The 19,743-nt window shown below is 40.4% G+C and overlaps 1 long non-coding RNA gene across 1 annotated transcript in view; it reads left to right on the top strand.

Annotated features, from left to right (window-relative positions):
• Positions 1 to 1,029: 1,029 nt before the first annotated feature.
• The window catches only part of LOC140694631 (uncharacterized), a 39,461-nt gene continuing 20,747 nt past the window's right edge, over positions 1,030 to 19,743 (top strand). Inside the window, exons 1-2 of the long non-coding RNA XR_012070209.1 lie at positions 1,030 to 1,268; positions 3,836 to 3,950. This is a non-coding gene — a long non-coding RNA (uncharacterized lncRNA). The remainder of the gene's footprint in view (positions 1,269 to 3,835; positions 3,951 to 19,743) is intronic.

The following is a 19,743-nucleotide window of genomic DNA, read 5'->3' as shown; positions in this document are numbered from 1 at the left end:
TATATATTCCATATCAATAAATATAATTCTTTTAAATCCCTTTTAATGGCTGTTTAACACTATATTGAACAGATATGCAAATAGTCCTAGGTTTCAGAAATTTAAAAAGTTGTCATTACAATACCACTGCAAAGAATATTTTGGTGTTTCTATTTTTAGTTACTAATTTGGACTAAAATTAACAAGTTTGCTTTTCTTCATCTAAAACATTGGTTATTTTATGAATGAACTGTAAGGATTTTAAATAACTTTTCAGTAATTTCAACAAAGAAATTATCTTTTTTTAACATTTTTTATTGATTTATAATCATTTTACAATGTTGTGTCAAATTCCAGTGTTTAGCACAATTTTTCAGTCATTCATGGTCATATACACACTCATTGTCACATTTTTTTCTCTGTGATTTATCATAACATTTTGTGTCTAGTTCCCTGTGCTATACAGTGTAATCTTGTTTATCTATTCTACAATTTTGAAATCCCAGTCTATCCCTTCCCACCCTCTACCCCCCTGGTAACCACAAGTCTGTATTCTCTGTCCATGAGTCTTTAGATTCCACATATGAGCGATCTCATATGTTATTTTTGTTTCTCTTTATGGCTTACTTCATTTAGAATGACATTCTCTATGAGCATCCATGTTGCTGCAAATGGCGTTATGTTGTTGGTTTTTATGGCTGAGTAGTATTCCATTGTATATATATACCACTTCTTCTTTATCCAGTCACCTGTTGATGGACATTTAGGCTCTTTCCATGTTTTGGCTATTGTAAATAGTGCTGCTATGAACAAAGAAATTATCTTTAAGGCAAAAATGTATGATGGTTTGCAAATCTATTTTTATTATATCTTCACTTTTACCAGTGTCATATGAGTGTGTGTTTGCACAAGTGCTTTAACTACCAGCAACGTAAGAAAAATCTGTGTATTAAAAATGTGAAAATAGCTTCCTTGTTTGTGTTTTCATTCTCCCAATATAGGTTTTGGATGACAAGCTTGTATTTGCAAAAGTACACAGCCTGTGGGAGGTGCTCTGTACATACGCTGAGATACTGCACATAAAATTGCCTCTGAAGCCCAATGATCTGAAAACCCGGTCCTCAGCCTTTGATAATTTCAGCTGTTTTATGAAAGTCCTCCAAGTGGATGAAAGTATCATCAAGCAGGAGCAAGAAATTTTCATTACCCTATTTGAGAAGAGCTGCGTGAATGACTTTTATATTCAGGATAGAGATACATTCTTCAATCCAGCCACCAGAAGCCACTATGTAAGTCTAAACCGAGTTTAGCTGCTGTCTTGTGGGTGATATAGAACCTGCTGCTGAATTATCAGTGATTTGGTTTGGTTGGTTTGGTTGGTTTGGTTTGGTTTTTAAAAGCTGCCCATAAAAAGGAAAAAAGAGAAAGAAAAGAAATATGCCTACAGATTCCCGTTAGGATAGTAAAGAGTGGCTGGTTAGTTACCCTGTGTACACCACACGCTCTCTTAGAATCTTTTCAGGTTTACTTCATCCTTTCTCAGATCAAGTATCAAGTAAGGGACAGTGTTAAAAAAAATTCGGGATAAACAGGCTTGTGAGCTCCGGGATCTGCAAGGCAGCTTTCCCTCCCCATGGTGTAAGTCAAATGGCAGAAATGAAATAAAGCACCTCATGTATCCTCCGGTGTTAACAGGAAAAGGCTAATCTTCTTGACCTTGTTTCTTCCTGGGTAAAATGAAGATAATATGTCGGGAGGCGACAAGCTCATTTACGGCAGGAATCATGTTGTCTGGTTCACTGCTGAATCCTAGGCACCAGGAAGGCTGAGTTTAACGAGTGAGTGAATGAATGAACTGTAGTTCCCCCAGAGTTACCATGTGGGGCAGTGCAGATTAGCAGCTAAGAGTATAGACTCGAGAGGGGAGGGTACAGCTCAAGTGATGGGGTGCACGCTTAGCACGCATAAGGTCCTGGGTTCAGCCCCCAACACCCCCTCTAAAATAGACAAATAACCCTAATTACCTCCCCACACCCCACCAGAATTACCGTATTATCTCCCCGCCACCAAAAAACAAAAAGAAAAGTGGCCAAGAGTGTAGAATCCGGCTGGAACACATGTGCTGGTTTCTTGCTGTCGACCTTGTAAAAGTCATTTAGCCTCTGTGTTTGTCAAGTTCCTCATCAATAAAATGTGAATAATAATAGTACCCACCTCGTAGAGTTGCTATGGGGGTTAATGAATCTGTGTCAATGTTAGAACAGCCCTGGCCAATACTAAGTACTTTGCATCTGTCAGCTCTTTTCATAATTACTGATAGATGTTATTATCAACCAAAGAAGAATTAGTTCTTTCTAAGGGAAATGCATGTTAGACCATTTCATTTATCATTTTCTGTAATTCAGGCTTTTTCCCTCTGAAATTCCATTTTCTGTCTGTGCACTAGAAAACCACAGGGCTTTGCAAATTTCATCTGTCTGGGTTCTTGTCATGATGGCAATACTGCAGAGTGTTGACATTTCTTAGGGACTCCGTCTGAGATGACAGCAACCCCTCAAATTCAGGAGCGCTTCTCTAACTGATAACATCTCGCATGAAATGAAGTTTTTAAAATGTAACAGCTTCAGACGCTTAATGATGCCATAAATGCAAGGATGTTATATCTAAGCTCTTTAAGTAAATCCTGTCATTGAAATAAAGGAAATACTATATTATAGCGCTCTATGACTTTGTTATCTTTGCTATCCACTTATCTGACTCTCTAAGACCAAAGAAAGCAAAGACTGAGATTGATCATTACTACTGTGTGGTACACGTATTTGTGGATGAAGACAATAGTGAAATGCACTGTTTAACATATTAAAATGGACACTAAACAGCTGCTTGATGCACATGCATGAACAGAACAGGGAGCTAGGGGCAGGGAGCAGTCACTGAGCTTCCTGGATCAGAGACACAGCATAGCAGTCCAGCCAAGCAGTCCACATATTTCATATTTATGTCCCAGCAAAATTAGCAGTGAGAGTCTTAAATGAACTTTGGGGACACTTGCAAACAGCTGTCATGATTACTAATGTGGGACACCAGGATTCTACAGTGTTTAGTTGGCATCTGTGCACAACCAGTTCTTTTCCACTAAAGCCTCTTGTAATTGCTGGTCCCACATCTAGGCTGAGGAATCATCTCATGTGGTGTTTGGGAGGGAGGTAAGTGGAGTCAGGACCCATGTTAAGGCTGGGTGGGTAATAATCTGGTTCTAGTACAGGAGAAAGGAAAGTAGGTCAGGTGGGAAGGAGAATGACTGGATTTAAATTTTGTTTCTTGAGTAAGCTAAATATATAACATCATGTCAAGTTTCTTTGTTGTTTATATTCCATGTGCTGTCACCGAAAATCTACTGAATTGTGGGGACAAAAAAGCCTGGGTTTTAGAATTGACCCTGCCCCTAATCAGCCAGAGTCCAGGTTCGTCTGGGTGTCCAAGGAGGAGGCTGGACCATCAGGTGTCCCTCCACTGCAGCAGTTTGGGCACTTGGGTGGCCTAGGATTTTTGCTGTGGAAGACTGTCCCGGTTGTAGGACATTAAGCATCTGCAAGGCTCTCACCAGGTACCCATGGTGGTCCCAGGACTGTAACACCCAAGCGTTCCTTTCCACCCACGTTTGCAAATGACCCTCAAGGGGTTAAAATTAACCCTGGGTGAGAATTATGAAAAATTATATGGTACCTCCATCCCTCCTGGCAAGTGAGGGCCCGTTATTTACAAATGACCACGGAGTGTTAGCACCACATTTTATCAACAGAACATGTGAACAGGTTGTGACAGTGACGTCCACCTGTTTGCTTCTGCTTCCCAGTGCAACTTCAGCCTCCGTCAGAGGACCTCAGCTGCCCCAGCGAACAGGGCCTTCTGTACAGGGAATGGGCTCCTCCTCGAAGCATAGACAAGAAGCAGCCCTTAGATCTCATCAGGTGAGCTGTTGTGGAGAGCACTCCAGTGGGAAGGGCTCAGGGTTGTCCTCATGGCATCTATGTGTGACAGTCCTCCAAGAGTGTTACCAACCAGGAAGCTCACAGGAGCTCTGAGATTTGTTGCCCCAAGTTTTTACTGCAGGCTTTATTACAAAGCCATGATTTATTGGGTCACTACCGACATGGCTAACCCAAACCCTAACTGTAAGTCAAACCTTTCCCTAGCCCAAACCATTGAGCCCCTTCCTCTCCTGGTGGTCACTCACTTGTCACAAATCTCAAAGCCCCACTCCTCTAATAACATGGTTGGTGTCTCTGGCTGGCCAGTCCCCATCCTGAGTCATCTCATGAACACAAGCCATCCAAGGTTCCACCATGAATAGCAAAGACACTCCTATCTTGGGAAATTTCAAGGCTTTAGTAGTTGCCGTCCAGGAACTGGGAGCAAAGACCTACCAAATTCTTCATTAAACAGGAGTAAATGTTAGATTTCACTTAAATTATAAAATAAGAGAAATTCTCACTGCTTTGCTGTATCTGCTGTTCGACACCGTTTCACTACACCACGTGACTGTAATGTCGCGCTCAGCATATGTCTTCTCAGAGCACCAGTGCCGGCTGCTCCCCGGGAGCTTACGCTGTTTGGGCAAGGCTGCTGGGGGGAGGGAGGCCAAGGACAACCGAGCAAACAAAAATAATCGGGCGAATAAGGAAACAATGTCAGATTGAAATGAAGGAAATAAGACAGTGTTGAGATGGGAGACTTGGGGGGAAGTGAGTCAAGAAAGCTATCTTTGAGTAGGTTACATGTGAGCTGAGATGGTGATAAGGAGGTTGGACTTTGAGGATCTGGGAAAAGCCACCCCAGGAATAGAGGCAGCTTGTCCATTGGCCCCGAGGCACAAATGTGCTCAGCAGGTTTGAGGAGATACTGGAGCCAGCGCTGGTGAGAGTGATGAGACACGAGGTTTAGAAGGGCATCAGGAGCACGGAAAGGAGTGTAGACTCTAAGTGCAGTGAGATGCAGTCATGATAGTTTAAGCACTAAAGTAATTTTCTCTCACTCACATTTTGCAAAGATAATGTGGAGAATGAATTGCAGGGACCCAGGAAGCAGGGAGGCCGGGTAGGAGGCTCTTGGAGTGGGCCAGATGAGAGATGGTGGGAGCCAGGGAGGAATGCGTTTGGGGAGTGGAGCTGACACGATGCAGTTATGGGCTGGCTGTGGATGGTGAGGAGAAGAGGAGGGTCAAGGTAGCCCCAGGTAGGCCTGGAGCCAAGTGCCTTTTCTTTCTAATCTCAGTGTCCCATGCAGGTGCCCACCTACTTGGGCAAACCTCTTAACCTTCAAAGTGAGGGTTTTAAAACACTGAAGACTTTTTGTTTGTTTCACATTTTACGGAAAGATTCAAACATGTACAGAAGTAGAGAGAACAGCACAGCCAGCCTGCCTGTATCTGTCACCCAGCTCCAGAATTATAAACTCAGAGTCACTGTTGTTGCATCTTTCATCTCTACCTCCTCCCCTCCCCCACTACGGGATCATTTTGAAGACAATCCTACATAGCTTAACCTTTCATTAGAGAAATGACAAGGTCTCTTTCAAATACAATTGGAATATTCCTTTCTTTTTTAGGGTTACAAAATAATTCCCTGATTGTCACAAAAATACAGTTTTAAGTAGTTTTGGGGTTGAAATCAGGATCCAGGCTAGGTTCAGACCTTGCAACTAGCATATCTCTCAAGTGGGTTCTAATCTATAATTTTCCTGTTTCTCATTTTCCTTGAAATTGCTGAGGGGTTTCTCTATTTCCTGTTTGGCTAATTTCATTCTCCCCTGTGGTGTTAGACTTGTTTCTCCATCCTATGTATTGGCTTTAGCTAAGTGATTTGATCCTCCCCTAAAAGCTTGATCTGATTGTGGTTCAACTTTGTGCAAGAATACTTGTTATGTGAAGTTTTGTACTCCTGTAATAAGGTACATAATGTCCAGTTGACTTTCTTTTTTGTGATGACAGCAGCCAATAATGATTGTCACCCGGGATCATTATTTCATAAGGGATTTTATTTCATGTGGTCATACTCTAATTTCCTCCCTCAATTATCAGCAGGATCACAGTCATGAAGAGGCACTTTCTCATTAACCCGGGTTATCCTGTAGAACACAGTTTTAAAAGAGGACACTTGTAAATATGTAAATATTTAAAGTTGATACATTTTTCTTTCTTTTCAATTTTTTTTTTCTAATGGAGGTTCTGAAGATTGAATCTAGGACCTTATGCATGCTGAGCACACACTCTGCCACTGAGTGTACCCCATCCCCCTTGAGATTCATATTTATATGATATTTTCCTTCTGTTATTTTTGTTTTATGTTATGCAGAATTTGAAGGCAGGGCAATGGGTTTGATGGCTCTTTAATCATTCTTTATGGGCTTTTGGGGTTTGTGTGTGTGTTTGTGTTTGTAAAGCAAACAATTTTCCCACTATTTTAAGTATGTTTGCTAAGGAAATTATGTTGATCTTTTCCCTGCTCCTGGTCCATGTATTCCCTTGTTGCTTCCCACTGGTGGCCCCTTGAGCTCTGTGACAAGACTAGCATGTCGTTAATGCAGGTTGAAGGAGATCTGAAGAGATTTATTCAAGGAGATGAAATTCGTAGACAATGTATTGGAAAGTATTGAGAAAGTTATTCGTTAAGAGAAGGTCTGGGGTTGAAGTGTTAAGTGCACAGAAATCTAAGTGCACCATGAACGACCAAGACAATTATTAACTCCAGGAAAAACAAAGTAGGGAAGAAAATGTAAGTCTAGCAGACAACTTGCTACAGCTGTGAACAGTCTGTACAGAGTCCTAAAAATGTAAAGCAAGGATACTGAGCTGATGAAAATTATAATGTAATTGTATCAAAAGGTTGGAAGAATGAAGGTTTGGGTGTGTAGATGAGATGGGGTTTGAAAGACAGCTTAATCCTCATTTTCCAAAATAGAAGTTTAAATAGGTGATACATAAAGCTGAAAAAATCAGTAGGCTGTGTTACAAGGATATTAGTCAGAGAAAGGGAGTAATTATCCCAAGAGTCAGCAGTAGGAGCTGAACATGGTTGCTTCTGGCCAGGAAATGGGGCGGTTGTTGGGAACTGCTCCTTTTTACAATTGGTATTCGAGAACTGTTTGACTCTTTATTGAATGTATGGTATAACTTTGATAAAAAGAAATCAAAGCTGAATTTTGAAAAATTGATGTTAATAATTGGGGTGTTTTTGACAGAGAGAGATAACAATCAGACAAAACTACATTTGAAGGGATCCTCATTATTTCTAGCCTTTCAGCAAGGACTAGGAGGCAGACATCTGTTTAAGGTTCAAAAAGTCTTTCTGACCTTCTTGCCGACATGTAACCTTGGGAAGTAATGAAATCCCCATCACTGTAAATATCCAGGCAGTGGCTGCCTGACCAGCTCTCTAACTGTAGCAGGGTGTGTTTACCATTGGCCAATTGGAGCAGGCAACTTCTAAAATTCTTTCAGTTTTGAATTTGGCATTTTCAGGACGGATAGTTGATAAGAATGTATTACAAAAAGCTTAACAAGAAAGAGTCCAAGACATCTCAAACCCATTGCCAGGGTTTTCTCTGCCAGACACCATCCTGAGCCTGCCATCCGTGAGCCAGGCCACAAAGCCCAGTCACATGAGAATGAACACACTTTGTCCCTCCTATCTGATTTGGCATCGGGCTCAGCCCTTTTCCCCATGGAATGGTCCACACCCAGGTCTCTGACGATGGAGCTGGCCTCACAGCAGCCCTGTGAGTGCTGGTCCAGCCCAAGGGGGTTCCTGCGTGAAGTTTCCCAGGACTCCAGGCTGTTCTCAGAGCTGAGTCCCCCCTAGGCTAAGCCCACGGAGCTCATCTCAGCTCCAGCCTGAGCCAGAAGCCTCAGAGAGAACTCAGAGCTGAGGAAATCCACAGGTTTTACCCAGCACTGCCGAGTCAGCAGTGAGCCAGTTGAGGGAAGTATCAGCAACAGCAAGACACACCTGAGCAGCCGTCTCATTGTTCCGCCTCATCCCTAAACCCTCTGTGTCTGCCTGTCTGTGTCTGTCTCCCTTTCAGGATCAGCCTGGTACCACTTCATGCCCTGCCTCCTTTCTTCTAATTTTGCCTCCCTGGCCTGTTCCATCTACTCCAGATTAACTGAGAAACGTTGAGGAGCTTTTAAAACCTAGGAGAAACAGACGTGCTAAATACAAAAAATACAGGGCAGTACCTTCCTCAGTCACATCCATCCTGCCCTCTCCCATTCCCACAATGAGTTTTATAAATATTTTGTCAGAGAGACATTGCACTCCCAGTTGTTATCATTATCAGCCATTTCCTTATTATCTGTGGTTTACCATGCATTTGCTCCCGGGACGTTCCCGAGATAAGGCAGGAGCAGATGACTGAGCCAGTTGTTGATGTCCACTTGTGTCAAGCCTGTTAAGAATGATCTATGGCGGGATTTGTTGAATGTGCCAGACTGTCCAGTGAGTGGTGATGATCCCTTGTAACTGTTCCGGAGTTGGCCTCGTCCCCTCTTTTGCTCTGTTCTCATTTATCTCTCTTCAGCAGGTGAACCAGTGATCTGTACTTCTATGATATGTAAAATACTTCTTATTTCACGGTAGAATTTGGGGACTGCTATGGAAACGCATGTTTTAAGTGTGAATTGAGCCAGGGGTATAAACTTAAAGCCCCCTTGATTTAGAATCAGAAATTAATATGATGGAGGGAGGGAATAGCTCAGTGGTAGAGTGCATGTCTAGCATGCATGAGGTCCTGTGTTCAATCCCCAAAGCCTCCATTTAAAAAAGAAATAAATAAACATAATTATGTCCCCCCCAAAAAATAAAAAAGAAATTAACATGAGGATGAAGCTACAGAGTGATTATGTGTGTCTTCTGAAACTACCTTCTGTCTTTCTGCAGGAAATTCTACGGAGAGAAGGTCAGAATCAAATTTGCTTGGCTGGGCTATTACACTCAGATGCTCCTCCTGGCAGCATTCTTGGGGGTGACTTGCTTTCTGTATGGAAATTTTAATCAAAATAACTGTACCTGGAGATAACTTCTTTTTATTCCTTGTTACCGTGCTTACTTAACTTAGAATGACATTCTCCAGGAGCATCCATGTTGCTGCAAATGGCCCCATGTTGTTAGTTTTTATGGCCGAGTAGTATTCCATTGTATAAATATATCACTTCTTCAGCCAGTCATCCATTGATGGACATTTAGGCTGTCTCCATATCTTGGCTATTGTAAATAGTGCTGCTATGAACATTGGGGTGCAGGTGTCATTCTGAAGTAGGATTCCTTCAGGATATATGCCCAGGAGCAGGATTCCTGGGTCATATGGCAAGTGTATTCCTAGTCTTTTGAGGAGACTCAATATTGTTTTCCACAGTGGCTGCACCAAACTGCATTCCCACCAGAAGTGTGGGAGTTTCCCCTTTCTCCACAGCCACTCTAGCATTTGTCATTTGTGGATTTTTGAATGATGGCCATTCTGAATGGTTTGAGGTGATACCTCATTGTAGTTTTGATTTGCATTTCTCTGATAATTAGTGATACTGAGCATTTTTTTATGTGCCCATTGATCATTTGTATGTCTTCCTTGGAGAATTGCTTGTTTAGGTCTTCTGCCCATTTTTGGATTGGGTTATTTCGTTGTTTCTTATTAAGTCATATGAGCTGCTTATATATTCTGGAGATCAAGCCTTTGTCAGTTTCATTTGCAAAAATGTTCTCCCATTCTGTAGGTTGTCTTTTTGTTTTACTTATGGTGTCCTTTGCTGTGCAGAAGCTTGTAAGTTTCATTAGGTCCCATTTGTTTATTCTTGCTTTCATTTCTATTGCTTGGTAGACTGCTCTAGGGGAACATTTCTGAGATGTATGTCAGATATTTTGCCTGTATTTTCTTTTAGGAAGTTAATTGTATCTTGTCTTATGTTTATCTTGCTGAAGAGACTGTCTTTATTCCATTGTATATTCTTGCCTCCTTTGTCAAAGATTAGTTGACCAAAAGTTTGTGGGTTCATTTCTGGGCTCTTTATTCTGTTCCATTGGTCTATATGTCTGTTTTTGTACCAATACCATGCTGTCTTGATGACTGTAACTCTATAGTATTGTCTGAAGTCTGGGAGAGTTAGTCCTCCAGGCTCTTTCTTTTTTTCTTCAGTAATGCCCTGGAAATTTTATGTCTTTAATGGTTCCATATAAATTTTATTGTGATTTGTTCTAGTTCTATGAAATATGTCTAAGGTAATTTGATAGGGATTGCATCAAATCTGTAGATTGCCTTGGGCAGTGTGATCATTTTAACAATATTGGTTCTTCCAATCCAAGAGCATGGGATACCTTTCCATTTTTTAAAGTCTTCTTTAATTTCCTTCACCAATGGTTAATAGTTTTCTGTGTATAATTTTCTCACCTCTGTGGTTAGATTTATTCCTAGATATTTTTTTACTTCGGGTGCTATTTTAAAAGGGATTGTTTCTTTATTTTCTTTTTCTGTTGATTCATCATTAGTGTAAAGAAATGCAACTGATTTTTGAACATTAATCTTGTAACCTGCTACATTGCTAAATTCTTTGATCAGCTCTAGTAGTTTTTGTGTGGACCTTTTAGGGTTTTCTATATATAGTGTCTTATCATCTGCGTATAGTGACACTTTTACCTCATCTATTCCAGTTTAGACCCCTTTTACTTCTCTTACTTGCCTGATTGCTGTGGCCAGGGCTACCAAGTCTATGTTGAATAGGAGTGGTGATAGTGGGCATCCTTGTCTTGTCCCAGATTTTAGTGGGAAGCTTTTGAGGTTTTCACCGTTGAGTGCTATACTGGCTGTAGGTCTGTCATATATAACTTTTATGATGTTGAGATATGTTTCCTCAATACCCACTTCGTGAGAATTTTTACCATAAATGGGTGTTGAATTTTATCAAAAGTTTTATGCATCTATTGAGATGATGGTGTGGTTTTTGTCCTTTCTCTTGTTGATGTGAAGTATTACATTGATTGATTAGCATATGTTGAACCACATTTGTGTCCCTGAGATAAACCACATTTGAGCATGATCTATAATATTTTTTATGTGCTGTAGGATTCTATTTGCTAGTATTTTGGTAAGGACTTTTGCATCTGTGTTCATTAGTGATATTGGTCTGTAATTCTCTTTTTTGGTGGTGTCTTTGCCTGGTTTTGGTATCAGGGTGATGGTGGCTTCATACAATGAGTTTGGGAATATTTCTTCTTTTCAATCTTCTGGAAGAGTTTGAGAAGTACTGGTATGATTTCTTATTTGTATGTGTGGTAGAATTCCCTGGTGAAGCTGTCTAGTCATGGACTTTAATTTTTAGGGAGGTTTTTTTATTGATAATTCGATTTCATTCCTAGTGATCGGTTTGTTCAAGTGGTCAGTTTTTTCTTGATTCAGTCTTAGTGGACTGTATGTTTCCAGAAACTTGTCCATCTCCTCTAGGTTATCCATTTTTTTTCCATGTAGTTTTTCATGATATTCTCATATGTTATTCTGTATTTCTATCTTATTTGTTGTAATTTCTTCATTTTCCTATCTTATTTTGCAAATTTGTGCTCTCTCTTTTTTCTTCTTTGTGAGTTTGGCCAGAGGTTTGTCAATTTTATTTACTCTTTCAAAAAAATTGCTTTTGGTTTGATTGATTATTTTCTCTATTTTTTTAAAATCTCTATTTTATTTATTTCCTCCCTGATCTGTATTATTTCCTACATTCTGCTGACTTTTGGGTGTTTTTGCTCTTCTGTTTCTAGTTCTTTTTACTGGTGGGTTACATTGTTTATTTCATATTATTCTTCTTTTTTCAGGAAGGCCTGTATCGCCCTAAACTTTCCTCTTCGTACAGCTTTTGCTGTGTCCCATAAGTTTTGTGTGGTTGTGTTTTCATTTTCATTTGTCTCAAGGTATTCCTTAATTTCAAATTTTTTTTAACATTTTTTATTGATTTATAATCATTTTACAATATTGTGTCAAATTCCAGTGTTCAGCACAATTTTTCAATCATTCATGGACATATACACATTGTCACATTTTTTCTCTGTGATTTATCATAACATTTTGTGTATATTTCCCTGTGCTATACAGTGTAACCTTGTTTACCTATTCTACAATTTTGAAATCCCAGTCTATCCCTTCCCACCCTCTACCCCCCTGGTAATCACAAGTCTGTATTCTCTGTCCATGAGTCTATTTCTGTCCTGCATTTATGCTTTGTTTTTGTTTGTTTGAATGTTTGTGTTTTTGTTTTTAGATTCCAAATATGAGCGATCTAATATGGTATTTTTCTTTCCCTTTTTGGCTTACTCACTTAGAATGACATCCTCTAGGAGCATCCATGTTGCTGCAAATGGCATTATGTTGTCGGTTTCTATGGCTGAGTTGTATTCCATTGTACAAATATACCACATCTTCTTTATCCAGTCACCTCTCGATGGACATTTAGGCTGTTTCCATGTTTTGGCTATTGTAAATAGTGCTGCTATGAACATTGGGGTGCAGGTGTCATCCTGAAGTAGATTTCCTTCTGGGTACAAGCCCAGGTGTGGGATTCCTGGGTCATATGGTAAGTCTATTCCTAGCCTTCTGAGGAATCTCGACACTGTTTTCCACAGTGGCTGCACCAAACTGCATCCCCACCAGCAGTGTAGGAGGGTTCCCCTTTCTCCACAGCCTCTCCAGCATTTGTCATTTTTGGATTTTTGAATGACGGCCATTCTGACTGGTGTGAGGTGATACCTCATTGAAGTTTTCATTTGCATTTCTCTGATAATTAGTGATATTGAGCATTTTTTCATGTGCTTTTTGATCATTTGTATGTCTTCCTTGGAGAATTGCTTGTTTAGATCTTCTGCCCATTTTTGGATTGGGTGGTTTATTTTCTCTTATTGAGTGATATGAGCTGCTTATATATTCTGGAAATCAAGCCTTTGTCGGTTTCACTTGCAAAAATTTTCTACCATTCCCTAGGTTTTCTTCTTGTTTTATTTCTGTTTTCCTTTGCTGTGCAGAAGCTTGTAAGTTTCATTAGGTCCCATTTGTTTATTCTTGCTTCTATTTCTTCTAGGAGAAAATTTTTGAAATGTATGCCAGATAAAATTTTGCGTATGTTTTCCTCTAGGAGGTTTATTGTATCTTGTCTTCTGTTTAAGTCTTCAATCCATTTTGAGTTGATTTTTGTATATGGTGTAAGGGAGTGTTCTAGCTTCATTGTTTTACATGCTTCTGTCCAGTTTTCACAGCACCATTTGCTGAAGAGACTGTCTTTATTCCATTGTATATTCTTGCCTCCTTTGTCGAAGATGTGTTGACCAAAAGTTTGTGGGTTCATTTCTGGGCTCTCTATTCTGTTCCATTGGTCTATATGTCGGTTTTGCTACCAACACCATGCTGTCTTGATGACTGTAGCTCTATAGTATTGTCTGAAGCCTTGGAGAGTTTTTCCTCCAGCCTCTTTCTTTGTCTTCAGTAATGCTTTGGCAATTCTAGGTCTTTGATGGTTCCATATAAATTTTATTATGATTTGTTCTAGTTCTGTGAAATATGTCCTGGGTAATTGGATAGGAATTGCATTAAATCTGTAGATTGCCTTGGGCAGTGTGATCATTTTAACAATAGTGATTCTTCCAATCCAGTAGCATGGAATATCTTTCCATTTTTTAAAGTCTTCTTTAATTTCCTTGATCAATGGTTTATAGATTTCTGTGTATAATTCTTTCACCTACTTGGTTAGATTGATTCCCAGATATTTTATTACTTTGGGTGCTATTTTAAAGAGGATTGTTTCTTTACTTTCTTTTTCTGTTGATTTATCGGTAGTGTAAATAAAGGCAACTGATTTTTGAACGTTAATTTTGTAACCTGCTACTTTGCTGAATTATTCAATCAGCTCTAGTAGCTTTGGAGTGGACCTTTAAGGGTTTTCTATATATAGTAACATGTCATCAGCATATAATGACATTTTACCTCTTTTTTTCCAATTTGGATCCCTTTTATTTCTTTCTCTTGCCTGATTGCTGTGGCTAGGACTTCCAGGACTATATTGAATAGGAGTGGTGATAGTGGTCATCCTTGTCTTGTCCCAGATTTTAGTGGAAAACTTTTGAGTTTTTCACCATTGAGAACTATGCCAGCTATAGGTTTGTCATATTTAGCTTTTATTATGTTGAGATATGTTTCCTCTATACCCACTTTGGCGAGAGTTTTTATCATAAATGGGTGTTGAATTTTATCAAATGCTTTTTCTGCATCGATCGAGATGATCATGTGGTTTTTGTCCTTTCTCTTGTTGATGTGATGTATTACATTGATTGATTTGCATATGTTGAAACAGCCTTGTGTCCCTGGGATGAACCCCACTTGGTCATGATGTATAATCTTTTTTATGTGTTTTTGGATTCTATTTGCTAAAATTTTGGTGAGGATTTTGGCGTCTATGTTCATCAGTGATATGGGCCTATAATTCTCTTTTTTTGTAGTGTCTTTGCCTGGTTTTGGTATCAGGGTGTTGGTGGCTTCATAGAATGAGTTTGGGAGTATTCCCTCCTTTTCAATCGTCTGGAAGAGTTTGAGAAGGACTGGTATGAGTTCTTCTTTGTATGTTTGGTAGAATTCCCCGGTGAAACCATCCGGTCCTGGACTTTTATTTTTAGGGAAGTTTTTAATGGCTATTTCTATTTCCTTTCTTGTGATCGGATTGTTCAAGTGTTCAGTTTCTTCTTGATTCAGTTTTGGTGGACAGTATGTTTCCAGAAACTTGTTCATCTCCTCTAGGTTATCCAGTTTGTTTCCATATAGTTTTTCATAATATTCTCATATGATATTCTGTATTTCTATTTTGATTGTTGTAATTTCTCCATTTTCCTTTCTTATTTTGCTAATTTGTGCTCTCTCTTTTTTCTTCTTTGTGAGTTTGGCCAGAGCTGTGTCGATTTTATTTACTTTTTCAAAAAACCAGCTTTTCGTTTGGTTGATTTTTTCTATGGTCTTGTTAATCTCTATTGTATTTAATTCCTCTCTGATCTTTATAATTTCCTTCCTTCTGCTGCTTTTTGGGGCTTTTTGTTCTTCTTTTTCTAATTGATTCAGGTGGTGGGTTATCTTGTTTATTTGATATTTTTCTTCTTTTTTAATTAAGGCCTGTATCGCTATAAACTTCCCTCTTAGCACTGCCTTTGCTGTGTCCCATAGGTTTTGAGTGGTTGTGCTTTCATTATCATTTGTCTCAAGGTATTTTTTAATTTCAGCTTTGATTTCCTCATTGATCCATTGTTTTTTCAATAACATATTGTTTAATCTCCATGCTTTTCTTTTTTTGTCCTTTGTTTCTCTGTTGTTGATTTCCAGTTTCATGGCATTGTGGTCAGTAAAGATGCTTGAGATAATTTCTATCTTCTTAAATTTGTTGAGGTTTCTTTTGTGTCCAAGTACATGATCGATCCTGGAAAATGTTCCATGTGCACTTGAAAAGAATGTATATTCTATTTTTGGGGGGTGTAAAGCTCTGAAAATATCCACCAAATCTAGTTTTTCTATTGTAGTATTTAATTTCTCTGTTGCCTTGTTTATTTTCTGTCTGGAAGATCTGTGTAGTGATGTTAATGCAGTGTTAAAATCTCCAACTATGATTGTATTCCCATCAATATCCCCCTTTATCTCTGTTAGTAATTCTTGTATGTACTTAGGTGCTCCTATATTGGGTGCATATATATTAACGAGTGTAATATCTTCATCTTGTATCACTCCTTTAATCATTATAAAATGTCCTTCTTTATCTTTCTTTATGGCCTTTGTTTTAAAGTCTATTTTGTCTGAAATCAGTACTGCAACACCTGCTTTTTTGGCTTTTCCATTTGCATGGAATATCCTTTTCCATCCTTTCACTCTCAATCTATATGTGTCCTTCTCCCTAAAGTGGGTCTCTTGTATGCATCATATTGAAGGTTGTTGCTTTATTATCCACTCTGCCACTCTATGTCTTTTGACTGGAGCATTTAGTCCATTAACATTTACAGTACTTAATGATAGATGTGTGTTTATTGCTATTTTGAACTTATCTTTGCAGTTGAATTGGTATATCCTCTTTGTTCCTTTCTTCTTCCTTTTGTGGTTTGGTAATTTTCCTTTGTATTATCATGGATTTTATTTAATTTTTGTGACTCCCTTGTAAATTTTTGACTTGTGGTTACCCTTTTTTCTAAATCTATTAACCTATACCCGTTTTTAATAAACTGATAATAACATGATCTCAAACCCATCCTACTGTTAAGAAAATTTAAAAAAGAAAGAAAAAAAATTCTATATTTCCCTGCCTCCCTCTCCCACTCTCAGTGATTTGTATGTCTTCTTTTATAATTTCGTGTTTTCTTTATTTGTAATTCATGAGTTATCACCTTTCCAGTTGTACGTTTCTCATTTCTGTAGCATCCTGCTGCTTTTCTATTTGGAATAGCCCTTTCAATATTTCTTTTAGCATGGGTTTAGTGTTGCTAAACTCCTGCAGCTTTTTTTTGTCTGTGAAACTCTTTATTTCTCCTTCTATCCTAAAGGATAGCCTTACTGGATAAAGTATCCTAGGCTGCATCTTTTTTTCATTCAGGGCTTTGTATATATCTTGCCACTCCCTTCTGGCCTGTAGTGTTTGTGTAGAGAAATCAGCTGAGAGCCTTATGGGGGTTCCCTTGTAGTTCACTCTTTGCTTTTCTCTTGCTGCCTTTAGAATCATTTCTTTATCCTTGGCGTTGGCCATCTTGATTATGATATGTCTTGCTGTGGGTCTATTTGAGTTCTTCCTGTTTGGGACCCTCTGAGCTTCCTGTACTTGTATATCTGATTCCTTCTTTAAGTTTGGGAAGTTTTCAGTCATGATTTCTTCAAAAACCTTTTCAATTCCCTTTGATCCTTCTTCCCCTTCTGGGACCCCTATTATGTGAAGATTGGGACGCTTTATATTATCCCATAGGTCCCTTATGCTATTATCATTATTTTTTATTTGCTTATCTTGTAGTTCTTGTGAATGGGTGCTTTCTGTTGCCCTTTCTTCTAGATCACTAATTCGTTCCTCTGCATTAACTAGTCGGCTTTGCACAGCTGTTAGATCATTCCTCATCTCTGTCAATGAGTTTTCCCATTTTGCTTGGCTCTTCTTTATAGCTTCAATTTCATTTTTGACATATTTTATTTCTCTAAGCATTATCTCTTTTAATTCCTTCAGCAATTTGATCACTCTTTTTTTGAAATCTTGATCTAGTAGGCTATCGATGTCTATTTCATTGAGCTTTCTTTCAGGGGATTCCTCTTGTTCTTTTAATTGGGAAAGGTTTCTCTGCTTCTTCGTCTTGCTCATACCTCTCTGGCACTGTGGTTTATGGAGTATCAGTTGTCTATTTTGGATCTTAAGGATTTTATCTATCTAATGCGTATTTAGGAATAGAACTTAGGAAAAAAAAGAAAAAAGAAAAAACAAAAAAAGAGAAAAAAATAAGAGAGAGAGAAAAAGAGTTTTAAAAGAAGGGAGAAAGAGGGTTTGAAAACAATGTATAATGAATAATAGAAGATCGAGTTGAAGCAGAGTATTAATCATGTGGAGACGTCCTTTTAAAACCTTTAAAAAAAAAGGGGGTGGGGAGATGAATATATGTGTTTGAAGCCTGTGTCTAATCAATAACAGGACATCAAAACCCAAGAGAAATAGAAATGAATTAAGAAGTAAAAATTAAGAGAGTAATTGAAAATAGAAGAGGTAAAAACAGATTAAAAAAAACAAAAACAAAAACAAAAAAACAAAACAAAACCAAAAAACAAAACAAAACAAAACAAAAATAGGGGGTTGTCGGTGTTCTCCTGGAGTGTGTGTGCTTTTAATGTGATGTCCTTCTGTCTTGTCCTGTTTTGGAAGCTCAGCTTGTTTTCATAGGCCCTCCGTTGGCGCCCTCTTCTGTGCTGCTCCCAGCACCTGTCGGCAAGCAGATCGCGCCTCCTCCTAACACGGGGTCAGATGCAGCTCTCCTCTGCTGCGGGCGGGCGGGTCACTGCCCCTCCGGATGCCGCAGTCAGATGTTGCAGACTGGCCAGGCAGGAGGGCGGGTCGCGCCCCTTCCCAGCACCTTGGTCGGGGTTGTGTTCCTGCCCGACAGGCGGGGGGCCGCTCTCCCCCTGCCTGCGTCGCCGGTAGCTCCGCTGCTCTGTGCGGCTGCGCGCTCTGCGCCGGCGCTCCGCCCTGGTCGCGCTCCGCCCCGTTCGGCACTCCGCCCTGGTCGCGCTCCGCGGGTGGGCTCGGGGAAGACAGAGGGGCAGCCTCGTCCCTGCGCCGAGCCAAGACACAGCTGCTTGTTTGTCTTTGTGGAGCAAGTTCTCTGGGGGACCAGAATGGAAGGATCCTATCTGCCCCGGGCTGTAGGCCCGTCTCAGTCTGGCCCTTGAGGCTGCTAAGCCCTTTGGTGTGGACACAGGTTTCGCCTCTGCCCCCGCCTGGGTGCTCAGCGCTGGAGAATATGGCGGCTCTGCCGGGCCCCGCCCCTCTTCCCCTGAAAATTTCTGCGGGTTTTCAGAGATGGGGGTATGCACCCTTCCCCCGAGAGCACATCAACCTTGCTGTTTTATGGAGGGCCCAGGTTGTTCTGTCCTGTACACCCACAGCCCCGGCGCCCAGCCCCTTGCAGTCCCCCGGAGTTTCCTCCGTGCAGCCGCCCCCGTCCTCCGCCCAGATTATGCAGCCTGGCCCTGCCCACCGCTGCTGGCCCGTGTCTCAGGCTGGGTGTCGGGGGGACGCTCTGTGCCCGTTTAACTTAGTTCTGTCAGACAAGGGCTGCTCTGTACAGATCCGAGCCTTGGAGGCTCCCCCTCCGTCCCGCTGGCCTCTCAGTTGGAGAGGGGAGACCCAGCGAGCAAGCGCCAGGCCTCCTTTGCCGCTCCCTCCCCACGGGACCCGTCCCGTGCTGCTTTGCCTTTTGTTCTTTCTTTTTTCCTTTTCTCCTACCAGATTTTTGGCGTCTTTATCTTTTGAAGAGCGCGATGATCATTTGGAGTTCCGCAGGTGCTCTGGTTGGCTGAGTGGGTCTGTACATGTGGGTCTTGGTGTATTGTGGGAGAGGGTGACTTACAAGCGTCCTTCTACTCCGCCATCTTGCCCGGAAGTCTCAATTTTGCCTTCTAAGTTTCCTTGTCAGCATTTAGTTAGCCTCTGCTGGCCCCACTGCCTCAGGCAGTTGTAATGTTAAATACTCACTGCTGATTGTTTCCCACACACACTCTGGGGACTGGCTGTTTGCACAGCATGAGTTTGAGATAGGTCAAATTGTGACAGCTCTCTGGGGGCGGATTTTTTGAGTAACTTCAAATCACTTCTGTCCCTACCTTGATTGTGAAACTGTTGCTTTTAAAGGCCACCATATAGGTGAGGATACGGGGATGGGGGTAGATCAAGATACAATGCCACAAAATTCACTATCATTATGGAAATTTAGCTGTTTTTTTTTCTCAAATAAACACCCCCCGGATTGCTGGAAGCCTTGGTTTAATTTCCAGAGACTGCAGAGGTTAATTTTGACAAATTTTGCCATTGTCATTGCTTCATAGAGCCCTAAGTTTTCCATGATTTTTACTCAGATACTCTAGAAGTGTATCCCATTTGCATTTGTTTTTAACTGAGTTACTTGTAAGACTAACTAATTCTACAGCTCCAGCCCCATTCACATAAGAGTCCATCTGCATGGCTTCTCCTACAGG

Source organism: Vicugna pacos, unplaced genomic scaffold, assembly GCF_048564905.1.
Source record: "Vicugna pacos unplaced genomic scaffold, VicPac4 scaffold_67, whole genome shotgun sequence".
NCBI classification, from domain to species: domain Eukaryota; kingdom Metazoa; phylum Chordata; class Mammalia; order Artiodactyla; family Camelidae; genus Vicugna; species Vicugna pacos.
Note: the sequence above shows the minus strand (reverse complement) of the source record. Positions and strands in the feature narration are given on the sequence as shown.